Source organism: Miscanthus floridulus, chromosome 16 (genome assembly GCF_019320115.1).
Source record: "Miscanthus floridulus cultivar M001 chromosome 16, ASM1932011v1, whole genome shotgun sequence".
Classification (NCBI taxonomy): Eukaryota; Viridiplantae; Streptophyta; class Magnoliopsida; order Poales; family Poaceae; genus Miscanthus; species Miscanthus floridulus.
The window spans coordinates 64,610,979-64,623,339 of NC_089595.1; the positions used below are offsets into that span (position 1 = coordinate 64,610,979).

A 12,361-nucleotide genomic window follows, 5' to 3' on the forward strand; every position below is an offset into this window, starting at 1 on the left:
TATCGAGTTAGGGATTTCCCTATACACGACTGCAACTCAGCCCTATGGTGGGGAGCATCCTCACGAAGCTTCCACTAACATCCCTCTGAGAGCAGAAGGGGCCACGAGGAGACCAACCAGCACCGAAAACCAAGTGAAAGAGAGGAACAGCCAACACAAAATGACGTCCAAGCCTCTAAATTGATACACTAGGCTAAGCAGGGCACATTTTGGTTCCGTGACAACCACTTGTCACAGGAACACCATTGCAGAATACCCCACTCACCGAGGTCCAGTGTGTCACACCCCGAAACTTCTAATTTTGGGTTGTGCATAGAAAACACTAATTAAAATAAATGTTTTGATATTTGGATAAAATTTACCAATCTTAGTTTGAACTAGCGTAAATTTAGTTATAGGAAAAATGTGAATTTTCAAGCTTTTCCAAATCAATTTGACGAGCTATTGCTTGATGTGATGCTTGGTTGTTGATTTATTTCATGTTGTGAGAAAAGATTTTTAAAATGCGCTTAGTAAGTCGATCTTCTTTCTCCAGCAATTCTTAGTCTTTCTCACGGATCAAATTCCTTGTTTTCCAACTTAATATTTGCTTGAGAAGTATCCTAAAATCTTTTCCATGAAATCCAAATCACTCCTTCTTGCTCACTATTCATCAACCTATCTCCATGGATACCTCGGGAATTTCTTTGGCTTTTTCCGAAAGTTGTTCCCACTTGTTTGTGAGCATAATCTAATTTTTAAATGCTCCAAAATATCTTTTCATGAGCTCCAAATACTTTATTTGGGTTCATTATGTTCAAAAGTGTCTTGAAGAATTTTCCTAGAATTTTTGGAGCCATCGGAGTATTTTTCGTGGGCTAAAAATCAATTCTGGACTTTTCTAGAATTATTTTAATCCCAAAATTAATTAAATATGAAAATAATAAAATATCTTGTTTTTCCACCGACCTCAAAACCCTACACTATATATATGCCGGTGTTCCTCTCGACACGAGCTTTCCAGAAGTACGGCCCGTTTCGCGAGACGCCACCCGTAGCTCGCTACATCTATCGCCGAAGTTCTGAAAAAACTAGGTTTCCGGCGAACTTCCGGCGAGCTTTTCCGGCCATCTCGTCTGTTCCCAATGACAACTGCCACCACTAGAAGGTAGCCCTCTTCGTCCTCTATGTCGTCATCTCTTTGTTTTCACGAATCCGTGAACGTTTGATTGTTTCCCTAACGGTTCTCTCTCTTTCCCGACGAGGACATCCATGGCCGGCATCTTTCCTTCTCCGTTCCGGCCAGAGCTGGTCCCGTGCGCCGCCACCAGGAGGTCGACCGCGCAGCTGCCTGATGCCCCAGCCTCGCGCGTTCACCCCCGCGCTTCGGCCCCTGGTCATGCGCGCTCTGCTTGGCTAGGCAAGGCCGCCGATGCACCTTGCACGGTGGTGCGGGTCAGCCTGGCTCTGCGGGCCTTGTGGCCTGGCGTCACGCTGTCGCCGGCCGCGATCGGTCGGTCATCCCTGCTTGCTGGTCGAAGCCCCCTCCTCTCCCTACGTGGTGGAACAAAGCAGCAACAGCAGTTTCCCCATGGCTGCGTACGTGAAGACGAACAGAGGTACAAGATGAACGTATTTACAAGTTTGCCATTCCTTATTTACAGAATTGCCATTGATCTTTTATCCTCCGCCGTGAAATCATTTTTAGTCCGATTCGAGTGATTCTCGTTGCGTTAGTTTCGTGTCGAAGCGCTCTACGCAGTAGTGTCAATAGTTTTTTCATGTCACATGTTTTTGCATATATAGATAAATATTAAATTGATTAATGCAAATGAGTTTCTAATTAGAGGCAATATAGTTTCTTATATGACAATTCTTTTACAAATGAGTATTGATTAGCTTAATGGAAACATCAATATGTTTTATAAATATAATTTACTTAGCCCCATAACGCTTCATATTCACTTTGAATAGCCTTTATACGGTTAAACTTTCTAAATAAATTATGCAATAATGTTTATAATTTAAAATATGATTAGTTTAACCATATTACATATAATAGACGCAGATGCTCTCAAATATTTATTTCTTTTGCAAAGTAAATTTAAAATGACTTTAATATGTTTTTCCATATATAGTTAAACATGTTGGTTTAATTTATATATACATGCAACTAGTTTTATAACTAAAAATCAATATATAGGTTTTATACTTCGGTATTTTATATATAAATATTAATATGATTAATTGTTATCACCAATGTACTTTTGAGTTATAAGTTATTTAGCTTAAGCCGCATGATATGTAGTTTGAGTAGGTGTTTCACATGTCCTTTTATTTTTCAAAGTTAGTGTTTAATTTGCTTAAATATATAACAAAATTGATAGGTAACATATGACTAGATTTAACTTGGCTTTTAAATTGAATTATGAGTTGACTAATCTGAACTAATAACCACTCTCTAATTTTGTTTAACTAAAATTAATCAAGCTTGTAGTCATCTCTTTTCTTTTATAATTTAAAACTCCGTTAGTCGTTTCTTTTAAAGATAGTTCGGTTATCGGTGTTTCTTGCGTTCCTTTGATTGTAGCAACGAGCTCTCTCTTAGCATGTTGTTTTAAAGCTCTTGCTCTGCTGTTCTTAGTTGTCTCTACTTTGTTTCTTGTATGTTTGCCTATGTGTGGTGCTTGCTATGAGTACAACAAGAATCGTCTGTGAGCGCTGGAGACCAGAAGTTGCCGAATGGAAGATAGAGTGAAGCTTCTTGAAGCAAGATGCTTTGGGTGTAAAGCAAGTTTAAGGCAAGTATAGCTTGTGTTTTCTTTCTGTGACCATGATCTTGAAACTTGATTAATGAATATACTATAAACATAAACAAGATGACTTTTTAGCAACATAAGGACTTGTCTTGTAACTGATTATCTGGGATTTAACGTACAACTGTGAGGGCTATATGGCTCTGGCTCTAGTTGCTTGAGAAACCCTTTTCTAGCTGGTTAGAGGTCTGCGAGTTGGGTATAGGACAGCCTCTGTCCTGTTGACCTAGCTTTGGAAGTGGCCTTTTACTTTATTTTTGGAAGGGGGATTCCTATATCTGATGACCCTGCGGCCCTAGCCGGTTAGACGAGCTCTTGGGTGGCTTTATATGGTTCTCGGTGTTTTGGGATTGATCCACCCACTCATTTGGGAAACATGACTCACAGTGAAAGTGTACACCTCTACGCAGAGTTTAATAAACTGGTATACTAGCCGTGCTCATGGATACAAGCGGCCTTGGAACACTTGTTAAGATGATCATTTATGTCAATTGTTTAAGATATTTATTATTCAATTACACTTGATCATGTGGTTATGGATTACACTACCTTGTTGCTATATTTGTGGAGTTCGACATGGACTCACTCTTGCTATTCCCCCCACACCTCAGGAGAAGTTTTAGGCTTGTGATCAACTAGTCAGTTGGATCCAGTGGAGTGGAGTTTACACCCAGAGATCGGAGTTGTCCATTCGTTGATTGCTTTCTAAGGTTATCTCGTTTACTAAGTACGTTATATAATAAGCATTATTATTTGATATCACCTATCTTTTGTAGCTATATGTGAGAATTGATTCTAAAGACTCATATGGTGTGCATCAGGTTTTGTCCTTAAAACTGGGTGTTACAAGTGGTATCAGAGCAATGCTGACTGTAGGACGCAAGCCTAGTTAGCACTGGTCGATTTGTAAAGCTTACTTTGCTATAAAACTATTTTTCTAGCTCCTTGATCTTTGATTTGCTATTTCTCATCCTTGTCTTATTGTCTCCTCCTTGATAGCTTCCTTTGAGCTATTAACTTCTTAACTCTTTGAACTTTTGTTTATATTGTTTTACTAAAAGTTTTCTGACCCTGTCTTGTTCAAATCTCGATGGCCTTTCATCATCTATCTACCCTTTAGGATGACCACCATAATTGAAGAAGTACGAGTAGTCTCGGTGATGTGCTGTGTGTTTGTTTTGCTTGATTTGTTTGGTGTGTTGCTTGTGTGTCATCCATGTTCTCTAAGGAAGACCGCAAAAGTAAGGTTTTGAAGTCAAGTAAAGTCCTTGTTAAGTGGGGTAGCGTCTCCTATCAACAACAACAAGTCCTGAGTATCTCAAGTAACAAGGCATGAATAATTGAAGATTAAACTTTATCTTTCTTGATATCTTTTGGCTATCCTCAATCTATGTCATATATCACACCAATCTCAGATCAATAGAGCATGAAGACTTGAAGATTAGTCTTATCTATCTCTCTAGTCCTTAAATCTTGTCTCTAACGTATCATGTCTTTCGTAGCAGTTTGTCTTTCTCAGCTTATATCTCTATTTTTGGGAGCCCAAAAATCATAGAAAAATTCTGGACAACAGTAGACTTCAATATCTTTCTCTGGCCGTAAGAATCACTCTCATAGCTATTATATATTTGGAGTTATGAAAATCACAAGATGATGCATCTGTGCTGTCAGAAATCTGGAGCAGTCTGTGGTATCCTAGTCATAATGCGATTTTGGTTCTTGCAAAGTATATGAAATTTTTATGGGAATAACTAGACTTCCATATCTTCATATGCCTCTGGAATCACTATCATAGCTGTTTTCTTTTGGGAGATGTAATCATCTCAATTGGAAGTTTCTGCGCGGTCTGAATTCTGGAACAGTTTCTGTTGTGCACTGTTTTCTACCAAGTTAACTACAGAATCTGGAAAAGTGTTCTATGAGAAATCTGTATAGGACTTGATAAGCTTTCCAACGGTGTAAAGTATGACATTATTGGATTTTTAGAACAGGAGTTATAGTTGTTTTTCTGGACTGCTGTTTTTCATCTCGCGAGAAAATTTTAGATTACTTGATTTTACCCCGACATAGAAGTTCTTTGGAGTGATAGGAGGACATGGTGATAATTATCTCACTTAGAAGAAGATGCAAGCTAACCTTTGGTGCGCCTAGTTGATCTTTTCTTAAGGAGGGTAGCTAAGATAAAGAAGTTATAAGACGAAGGTTTCATGCATTCAAGCATTTTCACTTGGAGCTCGGGTATTCATGAGGATTGGTCTTTACTTTGAGCTATCATCCTTTTGGTGTTCAGGCTTGAACTCAAGAACTATCTCTATCCATCTTGTTATCGCTTTTGTATCCCCGATCCTTGTTTTTACATCTCATGAATCACAAATCAAAGGAGTGTGGAGGCATGAAGATCCGTCCTATCTTTCTCTCTAGTCTCTTTGAATCTCGAGACGAGATTCCGGTTAAGTGGGGTAGAATTGTAACACCCCAAAACTTATAATTTTGGGTTGTGCATAGAAAACACTAATTAAAATAAATGTGTTGATATTTGGATAAAATTTATTGATCTTAGTTTGAACTAGCGTAAATTTAGTTATAGGAAAAATGTGAATTTTCAAGCTTTTCCAAATCAATTTGATGAGCTATTGCTTGATGTGATGCTTGGTTGTTGATTTATTTCATGTTGTGAGAAAATATTTTTAAAATGCGCTTAGTAAGTCGATCTTATTTCTCCAGCAATTCTTAGTCTTTCTCACGGATCAAATTCCTTGTTTTCCAACTTAATATTTGCTTGAGAAGTATCCTAAAATCTTTTCCATGAAATCCAAATCACTCCTTCCTGCTCACTATTCATCAACCTATCTCCATGGATACCTCGGGAATTTCTTTGGCTTTTTCCGGAACTTGTTCCCACTTGTTTGTGAGCATAATCTAATTTTTAAATGCTCCAAAATATCTTTTCATGAGCTCCAAATACTTTATTTGGGTTCATTATGTTTAAAAGTGTCTTGGAGAATTTTCCTAGACACTTTTAAACATAATGAACCCAAATAAAGTATTTAGAGCTCATGAAAAGATATTTTGGAGCATTTAAAAATTAGATTATGCTCACAAACAAGTGGGAACAAGTTCCGGAAAAAGCCAAAGAAATTCCCGAGGTATCCATGGAGATAGGTTGATGAATAGTGAGCAGGAAGGAGTGATTTGGATTTCATGGAAAAGATTTTAGGATACTTCTCAAGCAAATATTAAGTTGGAAAACAAGGAATTTGATCCGTGAGAAAGACTAAGAATTGCTGGAGAAAGAAGATCGACTTACTAAGCGCATTTTAAAAATCTTTTCTCACAACATGAAATAAATCAACAACCAAGCATCACATCAAGCAATAGCTCGTCAAATTGATTTGGAAAAAGCTTGAAAATTCACATTTTTCCTATAACTAAATTTACGCTAGTTCAAACTAAGATTGGTAAATTTTATCCAAATATCAAAACATTTATTTTAATTAGTGTTTTCTATGCACAACCCAAAATTAGAAGTTTTGGGGTGTGATAATTCTACCCCACTTAACAGGAATCTTGTCCCGAGATTTGAAGAGACTAGAGAGAAAGATAGGATGGATCTTTATGCCTCCACACTCCTTTGATTTGTGATTCATGAGATGTAAAAACAAGGATCGGAGATACACAAGCGATAACAAGATGGATAGAGATAGTTCTTGAGTTCAAGCCTGAACACCAAAAGGATGATAGCTCAAAGTAAAGACCAATCCTAAAAAATACTCCGATGGCTCCAAAAATTCTAGGAAAATTCTCCAAGACACTTTTGAACATAATGAACCCAAATAAAGTATTTGGAGCTCAAGAAAAGATATTTTGGAGCATTTAAAAATTAGATTATGCTCACAAACAAGTGGGAACAAGTTCCGGAAAAAGCCAAAGAAATTCCCAAGGTATCCATGGAGATAGGTTGATGAATAGTGAGTAGGAAGGAGTGATTTGGATTTCATGGAAAAGATTTTAGGATACTTCTCAAGCAAATATTAAGTTGGAAAACAAAGAATTTGATCCATGAGAAAGGCTAAGAATTGTTGGAGAAAGAAGATCGACTTACTAAGCGCATTTTAAAAATCTTTTCTCACAACATGAAATAAATCAACAACCAAGCATCACATCAAGCAATAGCTTGTCAAATTGATTTGGAAAAGCTTGAAAATTCACATTTTTCCTATAACTAAATTTACGCTAGTTCAAACTAAGATTGGTAAATTTTATCCAAATATTAAAACATTTATTTTAATTAGTGTTTTCTATGCACAACCCAAAATTAGATGTTTTGGGGTGTGACAATTCTACCCCACTTAACAGGAATCTCTTCCCGAGATTCGAAGAGACTAGAGAGAAAGATAGGATGGATCTTCATGCCTCCACACTCCTTTGATTTGCGATTCATGAGATGTAAAAACAAGGATCAGGGATACACAAGTGATAACAAGATGGATAGAGATAGTTCTTGAGTTCAAGCCTGAACACCAAAAGGATGATAGCTCAAAGTAAAGACCAATCCTCAAAAATACTCCGATGGCTCCAAAAATTCTAGGAAAATTCTCCAAGACACTTTTGAACATAATGAACCCAAATAAAGTATTTGGAGCTCATGAAAAGATATTTTGGAGCATTTAAAAATTAGATTATGCTCACAAACAAGTGGGAACAAGTTCCGGAAAAAGCCAAAGAAATTCCCGAGGTATCCATGGAGATAGGTTGATGAATAGTGAGCAGGAAGGAGTGATTTGGATTTCATGGAAAAGATTTTAGGATACTTCTCAAGCAAATATTAAGTTGGAAAACAAGGAATTTGATCCATGAGAAAGACTAAGAATTGCTGGAGAAAGAAGATCGACTTACTAAGCGCATTTTAAAAATCTTTTCTCACAACATGAAATAAATCAACAACCAAGCATCACATCAAGCAATAGCTCATCAAATTGATTTGGAAAAGCTTGAAAATTCACATTTTTCCTATAACTAAATTTACGCTAGTTCAAACTAAGATTGGTAAATTTTATCTAAATATCAAAACATTTATTTTAATTAGTGTTTTCTATGCACAACCCAAAATTAGAAGTTTTGGGGTGTGACACAGTGCCAGTGCACTCCATGGTTTTGACCCGGCAAGCTCTGACCATAGACTATGGTCAGCAGTGTTGATAGTCTATGGAAGCATTCCTCCCTATCTTCGTGAAACTTCCACTAACACCAAGGATAAGCGGACATAGCTACGCCTAGTTGTTGGCACAAGCTAATCTTGACAGCCTTCTCCCAGCGGCGCTAGAGTCGAAGGAGGATGAGCGAAGCCATGGTGATGTGATACTATACGTGTAACTCAAGGTTTTCTCTAGTTTGTCTGATGCTAAGGGAGGAAGAAGGTTTGGAGTGAGCTTGAGAGGCAGCCCTTAGCTTGCCTTAAAAGGCCCATGTCTCGTGAGTGGGGAAGGAAACAGTGAACTCCATGACTTGAGTAGTCATCACTTACGTGGGGACGATGAGGTGGGACATCCATTTGATTCCCTGGCACATTTGATTCCATGGCACATTTCATCCTCATCTATAGTGGGACGTGCAATATCTAGCGAACCAAAGGAGGCGCGCATGAGTACATGGGAAGTCAGAGTGTTTGGTGAAGATTCTATTACCCGAATACCCTCATACAGGTAAATGTATGATACGCCCAATGTTCAAAACAAGTCACCATTAGTGAGGGCATCCCCAACGGGGTTTTAAATAGCTAGCGAGAAGGATTGTTTATATTATTTATAGGAGAGAGATTGCATGAAACAAACTCACTAACGCTAGGCTCACATAGCTCCCCATAAGACCTGTGTCTACCTCTCTTGTTTATTCCCTATCACAATTGTTTATTCCCTGGCACATTTGATTCCCTGACAAATTCGATTCTCTAGCACAATTGTTTTTTTAGACCAAAGACTTTATGCCCAACTTTGTATTGAAAGCTTAACAAGAGTTTTTGCTGGGGATACCAACTTACAATGACATGGGTTCGACATTTTAAAACGAGACTACCAACATCATAGCTAACTTGAGAAAACACTCCTCTAAAACAGAAACACAACTTTCAAACTTGACAGCTACTCCAACCTAGAAAAGACTCCAAAAAAGAGATGCCTGGCCTGCAACTACGGCACAACAACAACACGACAGATTTGCATAAGCATAGGTCACTAGCACGCCATCCCCTCTCTAGCACAATTATTCATCAGGTATAGCAGGACGTGCAATATCTGCCGGACCAAAGCAGGCGCGCTCGAATACATGGGTAGTCGGATTGGTTAGTGAATAGATTTTGTTACCTGAATACCCTTGCACATGTACCATGTCAGCTGTGACGCTAGTTCAAAACAAGTCACCATTTTACTATGATAACCAGTGCCATTTTAATTTTGATCTAATTTCACATTTGTTCACCGTTTTATACGACTGTTTACCTAGACCGATCACTATTCGATACTGATGAAACCAGTGTGATCTGATCTAATTGTGCACAAGTAAACCATCACTCATTCTACCTAATTGTTAGTGAAAAATGTTAGATTAAGTACCAAATAAACTAGAATTAAGTGGAACATTCAACAATAAAGTCATTAAAAGGAACTCTTTATTGATAAATTCAACAATACTACCAGATGTACAATAACAAAGACCTTACACGTATGGGGGTAACGCATACTCGACGACATAGGAGAATCGAGATGGGGAACAACCTCGCAAAACTTCCTCTAACATCTCCCTGGGAGCATTGGGAGGATGAGGAGAAGCAGAACTATGAGGCCATCTATTCCCTCAGCCAATTACTCCACAGACCATAGGAGAGAGGAACACCCGTGCCGATGGATGACCAAGCCGTCGAATCAATACATGGGGCCTAGAGTCAAGGAGAAGATTTTGCGCTGAAGCCCTTTGACTACCCAACTCGCCGACAAAGACCGACGAGGTCTTCGGTGGCTCTAGTTAGGCCCTTTGGCTAGGCCCTCCATGGTATTGATTCTGCATGCTCTAACCGCGGACTACGATCAAAAGCAGGACCATACCATGGAGGTATTTCTCCCTATCTTTGTGAAGCATCCTCTAACACCAGGATGAGCAGACATAGCCACGCCCAGGTGATGGCGGAAGCTAATCTTTAAGGCCTTCTCCCAATGGCGCCGAAGCCGATGGAGGACTAGGGTAGCCATGGCAACAGGAGACTAGAAGCAACTGAAGGGCTTCTATAGTTTTTTTGATGGTAAGGGATGAAGAAGGTTGGGATCAGAGTGCGCTTCAAAGGCTCGCGCTAACTTTGCTTAAATAGCCCCACCTCAAGACGCCAGCGGGGAAGGAACCATCAAGATGCTAGTTACAATTTTTATGATAATATTAGTATTTATTTTATTCATGTTCTTTGTTATAATATTCATCGTCTACTTTGATTATATGCTTAGTATAGTTATATTATCATCATGTTCATTGATAAGTTCATATAGCACTCACTCTAAGATACCATGGGTGAGTGGTCGACATTGTGTAAGTGTGGTGCTTATACGTTGTTTACCTACGGATACACCCTATATTCTGGGTCTTGTGGTAGATCGCAGATGTGACACTCCCATTGAGTCCTTTTGTAGTCCACTCCCCGAATATAGGCGCACGTAGGGTCCGGTTATGAAGGAAGAACAAGGTCTATTTTTAATCTTCCTTAGTAATATCCCTTAAGTGTAGATATGAAGATGATCTTAGCAATGATTACTAGGTATAATTGCACTAATCAATGTATGCTTTGACTTGTAATTGAGAATAACTTAGGAATTATTTCTCTAATATTCTACCTGACCATGCTAATGCCATAGAAAGAAGTACTCTAAGTGATTTATCATTATTATTCGTCAATACTTATTATATATCTTATCCTATGACTTACCCCTATTATGAGTAGAACATTGGTTATGGTTTACTTCTCCATCAATAGTATAAATTATCAATACATGTCCTTGCTAGACCTTCCCTATGGTAAAAATATAAATAATGATACCTGAAATACTACCGGGTGAAGTGCTACAATGGTATAATTATCTGTGCGCTTGTAGATTCCTTTCATATATATATATATATTCATATCTATTCTTCCTAGTCACATAAATTAATAAAGAACTTCTTAGTATTATTCTAGTAGTAATGCTAGGTAATACCAGCAAGCATCTCTGGCACCATCATTAGGGATGACAACCTAGTACAAGTAATGCTAAGAGATTTAGGCATATAATAGGTGGCTACTAAAAACAAGTGACAAGTTAATAAATACCAACAAGCATTTCTGGCGCTGTATTGGGGGAAGGTAGCTAGGCAAAGAAAGTATTGATAAACTTATACTTATTGATGTGATTGAATATAACCATTGACCTCTGCTCAAACAAGCTTACTCTTGTTTTGTCTTCTTGTGTATCTTATGCAGGGTAATGTATGACCGGTTTTGACCTTCTGACAAACTATGTTGAAGATCCAAAAGCATTAATCAAGAGGATTAGAGCTAAACTCAAGAAAGTTCTAGCTTTAAAATTAGAAGACAACCATATAAGGTGAAGCTGAACACCTGAATTTGAAGCCATGGCTAATAGGACTCTTTGTAAATTCTCTACTCAAACTACGACCAACATCGGTACTGGACCGACAGTCAATGTCTGAGATAATGGATTCGAGCTCAAGCCAACCCTCATCAACATGGTGCAAGGAAGCTAGTTTTGTGGAAAGGCACATGAAGATGCGAGTGCACATCTCCAACACTTCCTGGACATCTGTAGCACTTTCACCATCAAAGGAGTAACCCGAGATGCCATATTACTTTGCCTCTTCCCATTCTCACACTTGAGGAAGACAAAGCAATGGTTCTACACCAACAAAGATAGAAATACTTCATGGGATAACTGTTCCACTGCCTTCCTAGCAAAGTTCTTTCCCACAAACAAGACTAATGCTCTATGTGGGAGAATTTCAAGCTTTCAACAACAACATGATGAATCTATCCTTGATGCATGGGAATGCTTTCAAGATTACATTGCGGAATGTCCTCATCATGGGATGGAGAATTGGCTACTCATGCAGACTTTCTACCATGGGTTGACCAACAGTACCCGTGAGACTATGGATGCTGCTGCCAGAGGTGTATTCCTGTCACTCACCATACCAGCTGCAACAACTCTTGTGGAGGTCATGCATATTCATGATTCTTGCATGACATGTGAAGTGTGTGGAAACACTAGGCATTCAGGGAGCAACTGTCCTGAAACCCATGAGGATGTGAACTTTGTCAACTACAACTACTTTTGTCCTCAGCAGAATCAAGGATGAAATCAGCAACAGAGACCAAACTACCAAGGTAACTATCAAGGTAATAATTTTAATAATTTTAATCAACCACCCTTGAGGGAATTAATTGCTGGCCAATCCAAACTTATGGAGGGATTATCTAGAAAGGTACCTACCAATGATAAAATTCTAGAGAACAGAGATAATAGAATGGATAGCTT

The 12,361-nt window shown here is 38.5% G+C and overlaps 1 non-coding gene across 1 annotated transcript; it reads right to left on the reverse strand.

The window, feature by feature from the left end:
- Positions 1-11,805: 11,805 nt before the first annotated feature.
- Positions 11,806-11,914, reverse strand: LOC136514697 (small nucleolar RNA R71). The gene has a single exon (XR_010773836.1). It is a non-coding gene; the product is annotated as a small nucleolar RNA R71 (small nucleolar RNA).
- Between the last annotated feature and the right edge of the window lie 447 nt (positions 11,915-12,361).